At 47.5% G+C, this 15136-nt stretch overlaps 2 protein-coding genes and 1 pseudogene across 3 annotated transcripts in view; all 3 read left to right on the plus strand.

Annotated features, from left to right (window-relative positions):
* LOC126951160 (40S ribosomal protein S2-like) overlaps positions 1-10569 on the plus strand; it is a 375530-nt pseudogene extending 364961 nt beyond the window's left edge. Inside the window, exon 2 of the transcript XR_007724372.1 lies at positions 9630-10569. The product of XR_007724372.1 is annotated as a 40S ribosomal protein S2-like (transcript). The remainder of the gene's footprint in view (positions 1-9629) is intronic.
* EFCAB2 (EF-hand calcium binding domain 2) overlaps positions 1-15136 on the plus strand; it is a 483350-nt gene that overhangs the window by 102110 nt on the left and 366104 nt on the right. The window lies entirely within an intron of this gene.
* LOC126951220 (cytochrome c oxidase assembly protein COX20, mitochondrial) overlaps positions 1-15136 on the plus strand; it is a 213754-nt gene that overhangs the window by 92359 nt on the left and 106259 nt on the right. The gene's annotated exons all lie outside the window — the stretch shown is intronic.

The raw sequence follows: 15136 nt of genomic DNA on the forward strand, positions 1-15136 counted from the left end.
AAGATCACGCCACTGCACTCCAGCCTGGGTGACAAGAGTGCCACAATGTCTCAAAAAAAAAAAAAAAAAAGTTCCACTCCAAGTTAGTTCAGCCTACACCCAGGAATGAACAAGGACAGCTTGGAGGTTAGAAATAAGATGGAGTTGGTTAGGTGAGATCTCTCTCACCATCTCAGTTACAATTTTGCAATGGTGGGTTTCACTATTGGGTGTTTCTGGTGAGTTCTCCTGAATTCAAACTTCTCACTCTTTGGTTGAAGGTCTAGACTTTACCAGAGCTGTCTTGCAAATGCTTTCTTGTCTTTGAGCCTGAGGGCCTCAGTCTCTGTCCTCGCACAGGAAATTTGGGTAAAGAGCTATGCAGAGAACTGTCTTTATTCTACCTCTGCCTCACAGCAGAGGTTCAAATCAAAGGATTGGCAGTTAGCCACCAGTGGTTTTGTTTTACACAATGTGCTTTTTTCTTTCTTTCTTTCTTTCTTTTTGAGACAGAGTCTCACTCTGTCATCCAGGCCGGAGTGCAGCGGTGCGATCTTGGCTCACTGCAACCTCCACCTCCTGGGTTCAAGCAATTATCATGCCTCAGCCTCCCAAGTAGCTGGAATTACAGGCGCATACTACCATGCCCAACTAATTTTTGTATTTTTAGTAGAGATGGTGTTTTGCCATGTTGGTTAGGCTGGTCTTAAGTTCCTGACCTCAGTGATCTGCCTGCCTTGGCCTCCCAAAGTGCTGGGATTACAGGCGTGAGCCACCACGTCCGGCCTACACAGCATGCTTTTAAGATGACAGCTGTTTTCTATCACTTGAAAATTCTGACTTAGCTTTTCATTTCTGACCAGTTATTCCTAACTGGAAGTATACCCACTTTTTGCTCTCCCAGACAGGTATGAGGGTCCAATCCCCCACAACTTGAGCACTCTGCTGCCACCTGGCAGGTATAGTCACATTTTGACCCTAACCACATCCCTGACCTTGGTCACTTTTGAAAAGTTCATTGGCCGGGCGCGGTGGCTCATGCCTGTAATCCCAGCACTGGGAGGTGGAGGCGGGCGGATCACGAAGTCAGGAGATTGAGACCATCCTGGCTAACACGGTGAAACCCATCTCTACTAAAAATACCAAAAAGTTAACTGGGCATCTGTAGTCCCAGCTACTCAGGAGTCTGAGGCAGGAGAATGGCGTGAACCCGAGAGGTGGAACTTGCAGTGAGCTGAGATCACGACACTGCACTCCAGCCTGGGCGACAGAGTGAGACTCCTTCTCAAAAAAAAACAAAAAAAGTATTTCGTCTTTCATCAATTATGGGAAATTAAGCTTCAAAATCTAAGTGCTCTTCTTAGAGACATCAGCTGGATTTATGTACAGCACTGATGGAAATTATCTTGTAAAAAGCTAGGTAAGTGAAACCATCTAACCCAGGAGAGCCACAAGCAGCAGTAGCCAAAAGAGAGATTCTCTGAATGTCTAAAATAATTCATCTGCACACACAATTAGGGGGAAAAAAAAAACCAAAACACTGGTTTTAGACCCAAACCAACCGAATGGGAGACGTCCTTTATGTTTGTCCTTGCCGAAATCTGATAAGAAGATATTTGAAAATATTATTTTTGGGTTTTTTTTTCTTTCCTTCTTTGAGATAGGGTCTTGCTCTGTTGCCCAGGCTGGAGTGCAGTGGGCCATTCTCAGCTCACTGCAGCCTGAACTCTTGAGCTCAAGCAATCCTCCCACCTCAGCCTCCTGAGTGTCAGGCCTCTGAGCCCAAGCTAAGCCATCATATCCCCAGTGACCTGCACATATACATCCAGATGGCCTGAAGCAACTGAAGATCCACAGAAGTGAAAATAGCCTTAACTGATGACATTCCACCTCACCCTAACTCATCAATGTACTTTGTAATCTCCCCCACCCTCAAGAAGGTTCTTTATAATTCTCCCCACCCTTGAGAATATACTTTGTGAGATCCACCCCCTGCCCCCAAAACATTGCTCTTAACTCCACCACCTATCCTAAAACCTATAAGAACTAATGATAATCCGCCACCCTTTGCTGACTCCTTTTTCAGACTCAGCTGGCCTGCACGCAGGTGAAATAAACAGCCATGTTGCTCACACAAAGCCTGTTTAGTGGTCTCTTCACACGGACACGTCAGACACTGAGTATCTGGGACTACAGGTGTGCACCCCCACATTCAGCTAATTTTTTTATTTTTTGGAGAGACTGCGTCTCACTATGTTGCCCAGGCTGGTCTTGAACTCCTGGCCTCAAGTGATCCTCCCACCTCAGCCTCCCAAAGTCCTGGGATTGTAGGCATGAGCCACCACACCTGGCTTTTAGAGCTTTAGGGTCGGAAGTCAGCATAATTAAAAGCTGACATCTGGGCTATCATTTTTTAGACAAAGACCAAAAGTCCCTCCCGGTTTTTTCCTCCTTTGGATCTTTGGGAATTTTCTTAGTTGACTGAAACCCCTTTTTAAATGTGTTTGATTCCTCAGTTTGCTTCCTACCTTGTTGGCATAATTTTTACTGAAAAACAGCGTAAAATTTGATGGCCTTTCAGAAAGCTTAGAATCTCCCCAAATTGCCTCTTTTAACACTTGTTCTTCTATTTTCTTCCACTTGAAACCAGCACTGCAAAATTATAAGTGAGACAGCGAAGGCAATCTAACCTTGCCAACTCCATCTTGCTTTTAACCTCCAAACTATGCTTGTTCATGCCTGGGGGTAGAGGGAACTAACTTTGGAGGAACCTAGTTTATAGTTTCACTTTGAAACAAAGACGAAGCCGGGCGCGGTGGCTCAAGCCTGTAATCCCAGCACTTTGGGAGGCTGAGACGGGCGGATCACAAGGTCAGGAGATCGAGACCATCCTGGCTAACACGGTGAAACCCCGTCTCTACTAAAAAATACAAAAAACTAGCCGGGCGAGGTGGCCGGCGCCTGTGGTCCCAGCTACTCGGGAGGCTGAGGCAGGAGAATGGCGGGAACCCGGGGGGCGGAGCTTGCAGTGAGCTGAGATCCGGCCACTGCACTCAAGCCTGGGCGACAGAGCCAGACTCAGTCTCAAAAAAAAAAAAAAAAAAAAAAAACAAAGACGATAACAGCCCTTTCCCAAAACAAACTCCCTTCTTGCCTGGGGACTAGACCGCCTTTATAGAAAAAACAAATTAGCCAAAAGATTAGAAATTAGGAGTCATGCAGCTGGAGGCCCCAAGATTCTGAACCTCCCCAAATTGTTCCCGGAGACAACATCACTATTGTAAAATCCAAGATCAGTGCTTGAGGTATTTGGCAGCCCCTGCATCTGATGGATCAGCTGGCACCACCCAGATTAATAAACTGGCTCATGTGAACTTGTGTTTCTCAACCAGAAACTGACTCAGTGCGAGATTCAACTCCGTATGATTTCATCTCTGGCCCAACCAAGCAGCACTCCCGACTCACTGCCCGCCCCTGCCCACCAAATTATCCTTAAAAACTCTCATCCCCGAATTCTTGGTGAGACTGATTTGAGTAATAATAAAACTCCAGGCTGGGCGCCATGGCTTTCGACTGTAATCCCAGCACTGTGGGAGGCCAAGGCAGGCGGATCACCCGAGGTTGGGAGTTCAAGACCAGCCTGACCAACATGGAGAAACCCCGTCTCCACTAAAAATACAAAATTAGCCGGTCATGGTGGCGCATACCTGTAATCTCAGCTACTCGGGAGGCTGAGGCAGGAGAATCGGTTGAACCCGGGAGGCGGAGGTTGTGATGAGCCGAGATCGTGCCATTGCACTCCAGCCTGGGCAACAAGAGTGAAACTCTGTCTCAAAAACAAAAACAAAAAAAACCCAAAATGTACTTTCCTTTCCCCTTTATTATTATTATTTTTATTTTTGAGACTGAGTTAGGCCGGGCGCGGTGGCTCACGCCTGTAATCCCAGCACTTTGGGAGGCCGAGGCGGGTGGATCACGAGTTCAGGAGATCGAGACCATCCTGGCTAACGTGGTGAAACCCCGTCTCTACTAAAAATACAAAAAATTAGCCAGGCGTGGTGGCACACGCCTCTAGTCCCAGCTACTCAGGAGGCTGAGGCAGGAGAATTGCTTGAACCTGGGAGGCAGAAGTTGCAGTGAGCCAAGATCGTACCACTGCACTCCAGCCTGGTTAACAGAGCAAGACCCCGTCTCCAAAAAAAAAAAAAAAATGTTTCATGGAAATCTTATACTGTGTGGTCAATGCTGGCTGAGATTAGATGAATTAATTTGTTTACTAGGTTTTATTAACATTAGCTTTAGGGCTGAACTCAGTAACTCACACCTGTAATGCCAGCACTTTGGGAGGCCAATATGGGAGGCTCCCTTGAGGCTAGGAGTTCGAGACCAGCCTGGGCAACATAGTGAGCCCCTGTCTCTACTACAAATATATATATATATATATAAATTAGCCAGGCTTGGTGATGCACAACTATGGTCCCAGCTGCTCCAAAGGCTGACGATATTGGAGGATCACCTGAGCCTGGGAGGTCAAGGCTGCAGTGAGCCAAATTCACACCCCTGCACTCCAGCCTGGGCAACAGAGTGAGACCCTTTGTCAAAAACATAATTAGCTTTAGCATGAATAATATACTGACACAAAGATAGAATTTGGTTTTCTCTTTGAATATGATTTTCATATGATATTAATAAGAGGTTGATGCGGTGGCTCACGCCTAGAATCCCAGCACTTTGGGAGGCCAAGGCCGGTGGATCACTGGAGGTCAGGAATTCGAGACCAGCCTGGCCAACTTGGTGAGACCCCATCTCTATTAAAAATACAAAAATTAGCCAGGCATGGTGGCGGGTGCCTGTCGTTCCAGCTACTTGGGAGGCTGAGGCAGGAGAATCACTTGAACCTGGGAGGTGAAGGTTGCAGTGAGCCAAGATCATGCCACTGCACTCCAGCCTGGGTGATAGAGGGAGACTCCATCTCAAAAAAAAAAGAGAGAGAGAGAGATAATAGGCCGGGCGTGGGGCTGACACCTGTAATCCCAGCACTTTGGGAGGCCAAGGCAGGTGGATCACCTGAGGTCAGGAGTTCGAGACCTGCCTGGCTAACATGGCAAAACCCCATCTCTACTAAAAATACAAAATGTAGCCAGGAGTGGTGGCATGTGCCTGTAATCCCAGCTACTCAGGAGACTGAAGCAGGAGAATCTTTTGAACCTGGGAGGTGGAGGTTGCAGTGGGCCGAGATCACGCCACTGAACGCCAGCCTGGGTGACAGAGTGAGACTCTGTCTCAAAAACAAGGCAGGGGGGTGGGTAATAAAAGATTTTTGTTCATCTTTTGCATAAATTGCAAAAAAAAAAAAAAAGAGGGAAAGACAGATTCTAGTAGTCTCATGCTATCTTTATTAGGTTTTTTGTTATTGTTGTTTAAATCAACAATTTTTAGTGTTGTTTTAAATAAACATTGTTGATTAATTGGTTTTTTAAAATGTTTTTATTTCCATAGGTTATTGGGGAACAGATGGTGTTTGGTTACATGAGTAAGTTCTTTAATAGTGATCTGTGAGATTTTGGTGCACCCATCACCCAAGCAGCACACACTGAACCCAATTTGTAGTCCTTTATCCCTCACGCCCTTCCCTCCCTGTCCCCCAGGTCCCCAAGGTCTTTTGATTGTTTGGAAAGCTGAGTCTCCTCTCTATCATACAGAAAAATCATACAGAAAACATTGTCAAATAAAAAATGGTGTTTAACTTTCTTTGAGTTATATTTGTATGAATACGTTATTAATATGTGTCCCAAAATTATATGAGATTCCTAAAATTCTGATATGTCTTGATATATATTGGCTGACATAATTATGGTTAAATTTTTTTTTTTTTTTTTTTTTTTTTCTGAGTTGGAGTTTCACTCTTATTGCCCAGGCTGGAGTGTAGTGGTGCGGTCTCGGCTCACTGCAACTTTTGCCTCCTGGGTTCAAGCGATTCTCCTGCCTCAGCCTCCCGAGTAGCTGGGATTACAGCTGCCCACCACCACGCCCAGCTAATTTTTGTATTTTTAGTAGAGACGGGGTTTCACCATGTTGGCCAGGCTGGTCTTGAACTCCTGACCTCAGGTATCTGCCCCCCTCGGCCTCCCAAAGTGCTGGCATTATAGGCTTGAGCCTGTAAAATAATAATAGGTCATTTAGCCCAAGTGATAATTCAGTTTAGGCACCCGGCCTAAATTGTTGTTTGTCATAGAAATAACCAAATTCCTTGTCAGTTGCATCTTTAACCATGACTTCTCTTTTGTCAGCCACAGACAATTATTATTTTACTTTGATTCTTCTCAAAAAGCAATTTAAATTCATTAAAAGGACACTGACAAGTACTCTTGGATATGGGTTTCTTTTTTCTTTCTTTTTTTTAGATGGAGTCTCGCTCTGTTGCCAGGCTAGAGTGCAGGGACACGATCTTGGCTCACTGCAGCCACTGCCTCCCGGGTTCGAGCGATTCTCCTGCCTCAGCCTCCCGAGTAGCTGGGAGTACAGGTGCGCACCACCACACCCAGCTAATTTTTGTATTTTTAGTGGAGACAGGGTTTCACCATGCTGTCTAGGACGGTCTTGATCTCTTCACCTCGTGATCTGCCCGTCTTGGCCTCCCAAAGTGCTAGTTTACAGGTGTGAGCCACCACGCCCTGCCGGATATGGGTTTCTGATAACTTTGGAGATCATATCACTGGACTAAGTAAAAACTTTCAGAACTCTAATAAACTGATGCGTTCACGAAGATTGCTAACCCAACATCCAGAAGAACAAGAATTCATTGCGTGGGACTGACCTGATAGAGGACTGGAATGATTTTTATGACTTTGTGTTAAAAACATTGCTGATTCTTTTTATATTTGTTTTCCAGAGTCAATAAAACTTTTTTCTTTTGAGCTATTTATAGCTTATAGCAATTAGGTAAAACATAACTTTGGGAACAAAATTGAAACAATTGTCTTTCTCTCTACCTCGTTTCTCTAAAATCTGGAAACTACGAGTATTGTATTTTATGGCAATCTAGTTATTTGTAGTTCAATAAGAATCTGTTTTATGTAACAGGACCCAGTCGAGACACTAGTTATTTTACCAAGGCTTTCACTCTCATAGCATATTTTCAGATATGATGAGACTGCTTTGAGGAATTGAGATTTTGACTTTACAAAGCCAATTAAAATCCCCTTTGAAAAACTGGCCTGGTGGCCGGGCGCGGTGGCTCAAGCCTGTAATCCCAGCACTTTGGGAGGCCGAGGCAGGCGGATCACAAGGTCAGGAGATCGAGACCATCCTGGCTAACACGGTGAAACCCCGTCTCTACTAAAAAAAAACACAAAAAACTAGCCGGGCGAGATGGCGGCGCCTGTAGTCCCAGCTACTCGGGAGGCTGAGGCAGGAGAATGGCGGGAACCCGGGAGGCGGAGCTTGCAGTGAGCCGAGATCGCGCCACTGCACTCCAGCCTGGGGGACAGAGCAAGACTCCGTCTCAAAAAAAAAAAAAAAAAAGAAAAAGAAAAACTGGCCTGGTACCTTGTACACACAGTTCCCTTTCAAGGTTTCTGTTCTTGCAGCAAGTAAAGAATGTTACTTTCTGGCCTGGTGCAGTAACTCATGTCTGTAATCCCAGCACTTTGGGAGACTGAAGCGGGCAGATCACTTGAGGTCAGGAGTTCAAGACCAGCCTGGCCAACATGGCAAAGCCCTGTCTCTACTAAAAATACAAAAATTAGCTGGGTGTGGTGGCGCATGCCTGTAATCCCAGCTACTCAGAAGGCTGAGGCAGGAGAATTGCTGGAACCTAGGAGGTGGAGGTTGCAGTGAGCTAAGATTATACCACTGCACTCCAGCCTGGATAACAGACCCAGACTCTGTCTCAAAAAAAAAAAAAAGTCACTTTCTGATTGGCCCAAGAACATCAAGATGTTTTGGAGACCTTGAGAAGAGTGGAGTTCACCCGGCTGGTACAGGTATTACAGGTACAGTCTAATGGTGAATCCTTGGCTTGGTTTCTTAGCCTTGAGGCTTTTAAGAGTCTAATTTGAAATTCCTTATGAAAGGTTCAGCAAAGCCAACCTGAAGCAGCCTATACGGCTGATCACTATTCTTGCACTTTATGCAAATAATCAGCCCAAATATAATACTAAAACTTATTTTGCAAGTGAATTAGTCCTAGTAAGATTTATTTTGGTAAAAATGGGGACTGCAGAGAGGGAAGAGTTACGTTTCAGAAGAAAACCATAGCACACCTGTTATTCGATTCTAACCCTGCCCATTTACTTGAGTTATTATCATTTTCCTTTTGGACTGAATCTCCAATTGAATAGGTTTTTTTTACTATGTATCTCTCGTTGTTTTACTTCTTCTGAGAAAACCAAAAGTATGAAATTCTGATGACTGCAGATGAGTCAACAAGCGACATCAGTTATATAAATTAGAGGCTGAGGACTGTTCCGGAACAAACCTTCCCAGGGCTGCATTATGAAGGATGTCGATCACTCTCGCCTAAGCAGAGATCGGTCATCAATGCTTTCATGGGAAGGTTGTTGATCCACAGTGGGGAGATGAGGAAAGAAGAGTAGCTCGGAGCAGTCTGAGCGATGTCAGGTATGCAGGCCACAAAAGACGGGAGTACAGACCTCAGTCCTGCGGCCCACACATCCATGCCTAGGGGTAGTTGTTTAAAGCCATTTTGTTCCTAACTAGCTGCTTTAGCCTTTATCTTCATGTTCCTGGAATTTGTGATACAAAGAACAACGTATAATCAATCAATAGTTTATGTTGTTTTAATGTAAATTCTTGATAAACAACTCAGAAACCGCCTCTTCTTTGTCTTTAAAACTTCACTTGTAACTGCTGCTTATCAGACTGTATGTTCAGGGCAACTTGAATCTACACTGCCCGGCTGCCACCCCCAAGCTTGGCCCAAACAATCTCTCTACTTATATTAATTATGCTTCAGCTTCTTCCTTTTAGGTCACCATGTCAAAGAGGCATATTTTGGGGTGGCATATTCTGATCTACACAATCATCTGGGCAGGAGTGTGTTCAGTTCCCATCACCTCTGAGCGCACCCGAACTGTCTTTTGCTTGTCCCCTCACCTTGGCATGACGGCATAGGAGCTGGCCCTTCCCCCACTCCATTCATTGCCCTTTAAGAATTACTGTAGGCCGGGGGGCGCCGTGGCTCACGCCTGTAATACCAGCACTCTAGGAGGCTGAGATGGGCGGATCACAAGGTCAGGAGATCAAGACCATCTTGGCTAAAACGGTGAAACCCCGTCTCTACTAAAAATACAAAAAATTAGCCAGGAGTGGTGGAGGGCCCCTGTAGTCCCAGCTACTCAGGAGGCTGAGGCAGGAGAATGGCGGGAACCCGGGAGGTGGAGCTTGCAGTGAGCCAAAGCCGAGATCCCGCCACTGCACTCCAGCCTGGGCCACAGAGTGACACTCCCTCTCAAAAAAAAAAAAAAAAAAAAAAAAAGAATTATTGTATGTGGCAGGGCGTGGTGGCTCATGCCTGTAATCCCAGCACTTTGAGAGGCTGAAGTGGGTGGATCACCTGAGGTGAGGCGTTCGAAACCAGCCTGGCCAACATGGCGAAACTACATCTCTACTAAAAATACAAAAATTAGCTGCTTCTCCAAGAGAACACCAAATGGCGGATGACGCCGGTGCAGCGGGGGGGCCCGGAGGCCCTGGGGGCCCTGGGATGGGGAACCGCGGTGGCTTCCGCGGAGGTTTCGGCAGTGGCATCCGGGGCCGCGGTCGCGGCCGTGGACGGGCCGGGGCAGAGGCCGCGGAGCTCGCGGAGGCAAGGCCGAGGATAAGGAGTGGATGCCCGTCACCAAGCTGGGCCGCTTGGTCAAGGACATGAAGATCAAGTCCCTGGAGGAGATCTACCTCTTCTCTTTGCCCATTAAGGAATCTGAGATCATTGACTTTTTCTTGGGGGCCTCTCTCAAAGACGAGGTTTTGGAGATTATGCCCGTGCAGAAGCAGACCCGTGCTGGCCAGCGCACCAGGTTCAAGGCGTTTGTTGCTATCGGGGACTACAATGGCCACGTCGGCCTGGGTGTTAAGTGCTCCAAGGAGGTGGCCACTGCCATCCGTGGGGCCATCATCCTGGCCAAACTCTCCATTGTCCCGGTGCGCAGAGGCTACTGGGGGAACAAGATGGGCAAGCCCCACACCGTCCCTTGCAAGGTGACGGGCCGCTGCGGCTCTGTGCTGGTGCGCCTCATCCCTGCACCCAGGGGCACTGGCATCGTCTCAGCGCCTGTGCCCAAGAAGCTGCTCATGATGGCTGGTATCGATGACTGCTACACCTCAGCCCGGGCTGCACCGCCACCCTGGGCAACTTCGCCAAGGCCACCTTCGATGCCATCTCTAAGACCTACAGCTACCTGACCCCTGACCTCTGGAAGGAGACTGTGTTTACCAAGTCTCCCTATCAGGAATTCACTGACCACCTTGTCAAGACCCACACCAGAGTCTCCGTGCAGCGGACCCAGGCTCCAGCTGTGGCTACAACATAGGGTTTTTATACAAGAAAAATAAAGTGAATTAAGCCTGTTAAAAAAAAAAATAAAATAAAAAAATAAAAGTAAAAATAAAAATACAAAAATTAGCCAGTCGTCGTGGTGGGTGCCTGTAATCCCAGCTACTCAGGAGGCTGAGGCAGGAGAATTGCTAGAACCCAGGAAGCAGAGATTGCAGTGAGCCAAGATGGCACCACTGCACTCCCGCCTGGGCAACAGAGCGAGACTCCATCAAAAGAAAGAAAGAAAGAGAGAAAGAGGAAAAGAGAGGAAAGAGAGGAAAGAGAGGAAAGAAAAGAAAAGAAAGAAAGAATTGCTGTATGTTTTATTTGCTCCTTCTCTCTTCTCCACTGGGTGCTTCCTCCTTGTATGTATGTAGGCTGTCGACGCCTCCAGCCTCCTGGTATAATGCACAAGGCCAGGCCTACAGACAGATTGGGAGGGTAGAAACTACAAGCCCTAACTCAGGTTATCACTTATATAGATGGTGAAAGGAAAAGCAGGCAAAGATGCTAGCTCCCTATGGCCCTCACACCAGGCAATGCTGAAGCAAAAGGGGTCAGCTGACTGCAGTGCCAGTGGTGGCACATGCTGTTGCTGGAGAGCTGCTGCCATGCGGCCACTAGTTTACCACCTGCAACTGTGCCCTACGTGAGGGAGGGAAAGGGAGGAAGGCCCATACATCACCAGAACCTGTTGAACTAAAAGGAAAGGGCTGAGGCATAAAATAGAATGTAAAGTGGTTACGTGAGCCGAAGTGAGGAGGGCTGCCCGGGACACAGTTTCAGGCTGCCTTGGGGAGTGCACCATCAGAACTTTGTTACAAACAGGCTTTTATTTATTTATTTATTTATTTATTTATTTATATTGTTGTTGTTGTCATTGTTGTTGTTTTGAGACAGAATCTCACTCTGTTGCCCTGGCTGGAATACAGCAGCACGATCTTCGCTCACTGCAACCTCCATCTCCCGGGTTCAGTTCAAGCGATTATCGTGCCTCAGCCTCCCAAGTAGCTGGGATTACAGGAGTGCGCCACCAGGCCCGGCCAGTTTTTGTATTTTTAGTAGACATGGGGCTTCACCACGCTGACCTGGTTGGTCTTGAACTCCTGACCTCAAGAGATCTGCCGGCCACGGCCTCCCAGAGTGCTGGGATGACAGGGGTGAGCCACCGAGCGTGGCCTACATTTTTTTGTGGTTGTTTTTATCTTTTTAATTTAGTTTTTTATTTTTCTTTCTTCTTTCTTTGTTTTTCTCCTTTTTTAGTTTTATTTCTTTGTGTTTGTATTTTTTTCACAAGTAGATTTTTAAAGGCAAAAGGCACAAGGAGTGGGCTGATACAAGGTTGTCTGCCAGGACTCCTCACTGGAGGGCGGGGTGGCACTGGATGCTGATTGGCTCCACGTTGCTGAGCTATGGCATTTGAGGGAGGGTGCCAGTGTAGGGCATTTTATGGCTACTTGGCATCACTGAATCTGGAGCCCACATAGCAAGTGGCTTCAAGAGGAAATGATTTAGCTCAAGGAGGAGTGAGAGGCAACTTCTACCACATTTTCAATGTTTCTCTGGGCCTGATCTTTTAAAGGTGCTCACATTCCTCAGATTAAACGTTTTCTTTTTCTTTCTCAAACCCGAGAAGTGATGGGAAATGATCTCGTGCCATCCTCTCAGGAAGGAAGGAGTCAGGCAGAAAACGGTCTTGCAGCTTCTCACAAGCCTCCCATGACCCCGTGCTCCCAGAGTATCACAGGCTGATCAGATTCAATCCAGACTCACCTTCCACTGCAATTCAAGCCTGGCTTCTGTGGCCCCTGTGGGTATGAACCAGGTCCCCAGGGCACTATTCCCCTGCACAAACCACTCCACACGTTCCCTGAACCTTTCTCTGGCTGTAATGGGCTGAACTGTGCGCCTCCTTCCCCAATTCATATGTTGAAATAGTAACCGCCAAAGCCTCAGAATGGGGCTATATTTTGAGATAGGGCCTTGAAAGAGATAATTAAGTTAAAATGAGGTCGTAAGGGTGTTCCCCAATCCAATACTACTGCTGTCCTTATAAGAAGAGGGGATTAGGGCCAGGCACAGGGGCCCACTCCTGTAATCCCAGCACTTCGGGAGGCTGAGGCTGGTGGATCACTTGAGGTCAGGAATTGGAGACCGGCCTGGCCAACATGGTGAAACCCCATCTGTACTAAAAATACAAAATTAGCCAGGCGTGGTGGTGTATGCCTGTAGTCCCAGCTACTCCAGAGGCTGAGGCAGGAGGATGGCTTGAACCTGGGAGGCAGAGGTTGCAGTGAGCTGAGATCACACCACTGCACTCCAGCGTGGGCGACAGAGAGCACTCACAGCGGGGCAACCAGGTGAGGACGGGGCAAGAAGGCAGCCACCTACAAGCCAAGGAGAGAAGCTTCGGAAAAAACAACCCTGCTGACATCTTGACACTGGACTTCCAGCCTCCAGAATTATGAGAAAATAAATGTCAGTTGTTTAAGGCACCTATTTGTGGTACTTTGTTATGGGGGCTTCCAGAAATTAATACACTGACACTGGCATTTAACTGCATTTCATTTTGTCTCTCTTATCGCTAGGTCATTCCATCCTCACGACACCAAGAGGCACCTCCTCAGCAGCCCAGCGCCCAGCCTCCTCCATGCAAAGATGCCCTTCTATGGTTGTCTCTGTGTAGCTCCTGCCAGGCCTGTGCATCTGCAGATGCTCTCAGGCCACCCCGGGTCGCCTAGTGAAGGTTGGGGCAGCCGCAGACAGATCCTCAGGTCTGGCCTAGAGATGTGAATTTTCAGACACCTGTTGCCATTCACAGCTGCTCAGGCTAGTCCCAGAGTACCCCGGGTCTGGGCTTGCAGGTAAAATACAGGATGCCCTGCTGAAGTTCAATGTTAGATAAACAAGAAATAATGTTCTAATATAAGTAAGTCCTAAATGATGTTGCACAGACGTGTGTGTGTGTATGTATAATTTTTTTTGAGACAAAGGCTCACTCTGTTGCCCAGGCTGGAGTGCAGTGGCACCATCTTGACTCACTGCAACCTCTGCCTCCTGGGTTCAAGTGATTCTTGTGCCTCAGCCTCCAAATAGCTGAGACTACAGACAGGCGTGCACCACCACAACTCGCTACTTCTTGTATTTTTGGTAGAGACGGGGTTTTACCATGTGGGCCAGGCTGGTCTTGAACTCCTGGCCTCAAGTGATCTGCCTCCCTTGGCCTCCCAAGTGCTGGGATTACAGGCGTGAGCCATTGCTCCCGGCCAGCCTACTTAAAAAGTATTTGTTTACCTGAAATTCCAGTTTAACTGAGCATCCTGTATTTTTAGTTGTTACCCTACCAGGGCCGTGAGGAGAGTAGGAGAGCACCTCCTCAATAAGGCACTTTGCGGGGTGGGGGGTTTCCTGCACATCCCTCAGAAGATCTCCTGGACCAAGAGCTGCCCGGAAGCCGGAGAGCTCTCCACGTTCCCTAAACCTGAGCAGCGGTGGCCTCTTCTCAGGCCACCCTGTCCTAGCACAGAAACTCAGCACAGCACGGAGACCCGGAGTCTCCAAAACGGAGAAGAGTTCACCTTATAAAATAACGTGCTGTGAGAACTTTCATTCCTCTTCCCCAGGATTCTAAAGAAGTGGCAGCAGATTTGGTCACAGCTCATGGTACCCCAAATCCAGGAAAAAAAAAAAAAAATAGTACAACTGAGAACTAAGCTTTGGGTCATTCAGACCCAATTCTGAATTAGCAGTACGGCCTTGTGTGAGTGGTAGACCCACTCTAAACCCCAGTTGTCCCATCAGAACACGGGATTCCTATTCCTGCCGTTCTTATGGTGTCATTGTGAGGAGTGAATGAGACGGGACACGTAAGGGCTAAAGACCGCGCCTGGCACCAAGCCCGTGCTCGATCGTTGGTGGCTGCCACAGCCATGGATTCCCCTCCGTTTTTGCCCTGCTCACATCTGCTCCAAACACTCCCCAGCCTGTGTGGGTTCTCGTACATGAGCCCCAGCAGTGCCTTTGCTTCTGAAAGCCTAGAGGTAATGACTTGCTGGGCGAGCTCAAACTCCTGGAAGCTCTCCCAGGAAAACTTGGGACGCGAAGATGTGCCCTAGAAGGGAACAGATGGCTTCTGTTTTTGTGTGTGGTATGGACGGCAAAAGGTCAGTGAGCTCTGTAGGAGACAGCACGGTGCCAAGGGGACCCATGTCACCTTCTTCACCTCTGCCTTGCTCACCTCTGCCCCTGTCTCAGACACCTGCTGACATATGACCAGGTGCGGATGGAGCAGTGCCAGCCACGCCCTGGGATGAGGAGATCAAGCTGGTGCTCAGCCCCAGCAAGGTGGGGTCAGTGACATCCCTATACGTGAATGGGGACACATTTGTAAGCAGAGATATGAAGTGAGAGAATGAGATCACCCACAGTGACATCTGCCACCACCCGGGTGACTGGGCCAAACGTAGGCTGTGGAATTGGAACAAAATATTTGTGTTTAGATATTGACTGCATTCTAATATATAGACTTTGCAAGGTAAACATTTCAAAATCATTCTTTATTACGAGAACCAAATGTTTTCTCCAGATATTTTGAAATAA

The sequence above is a fragment of the Macaca thibetana genome, chromosome 1 (genome assembly GCF_024542745.1).
Source record: "Macaca thibetana thibetana isolate TM-01 chromosome 1, ASM2454274v1, whole genome shotgun sequence".
In the NCBI taxonomy this organism is placed as follows: Eukaryota; Metazoa; Chordata; class Mammalia; order Primates; family Cercopithecidae; genus Macaca; species Macaca thibetana.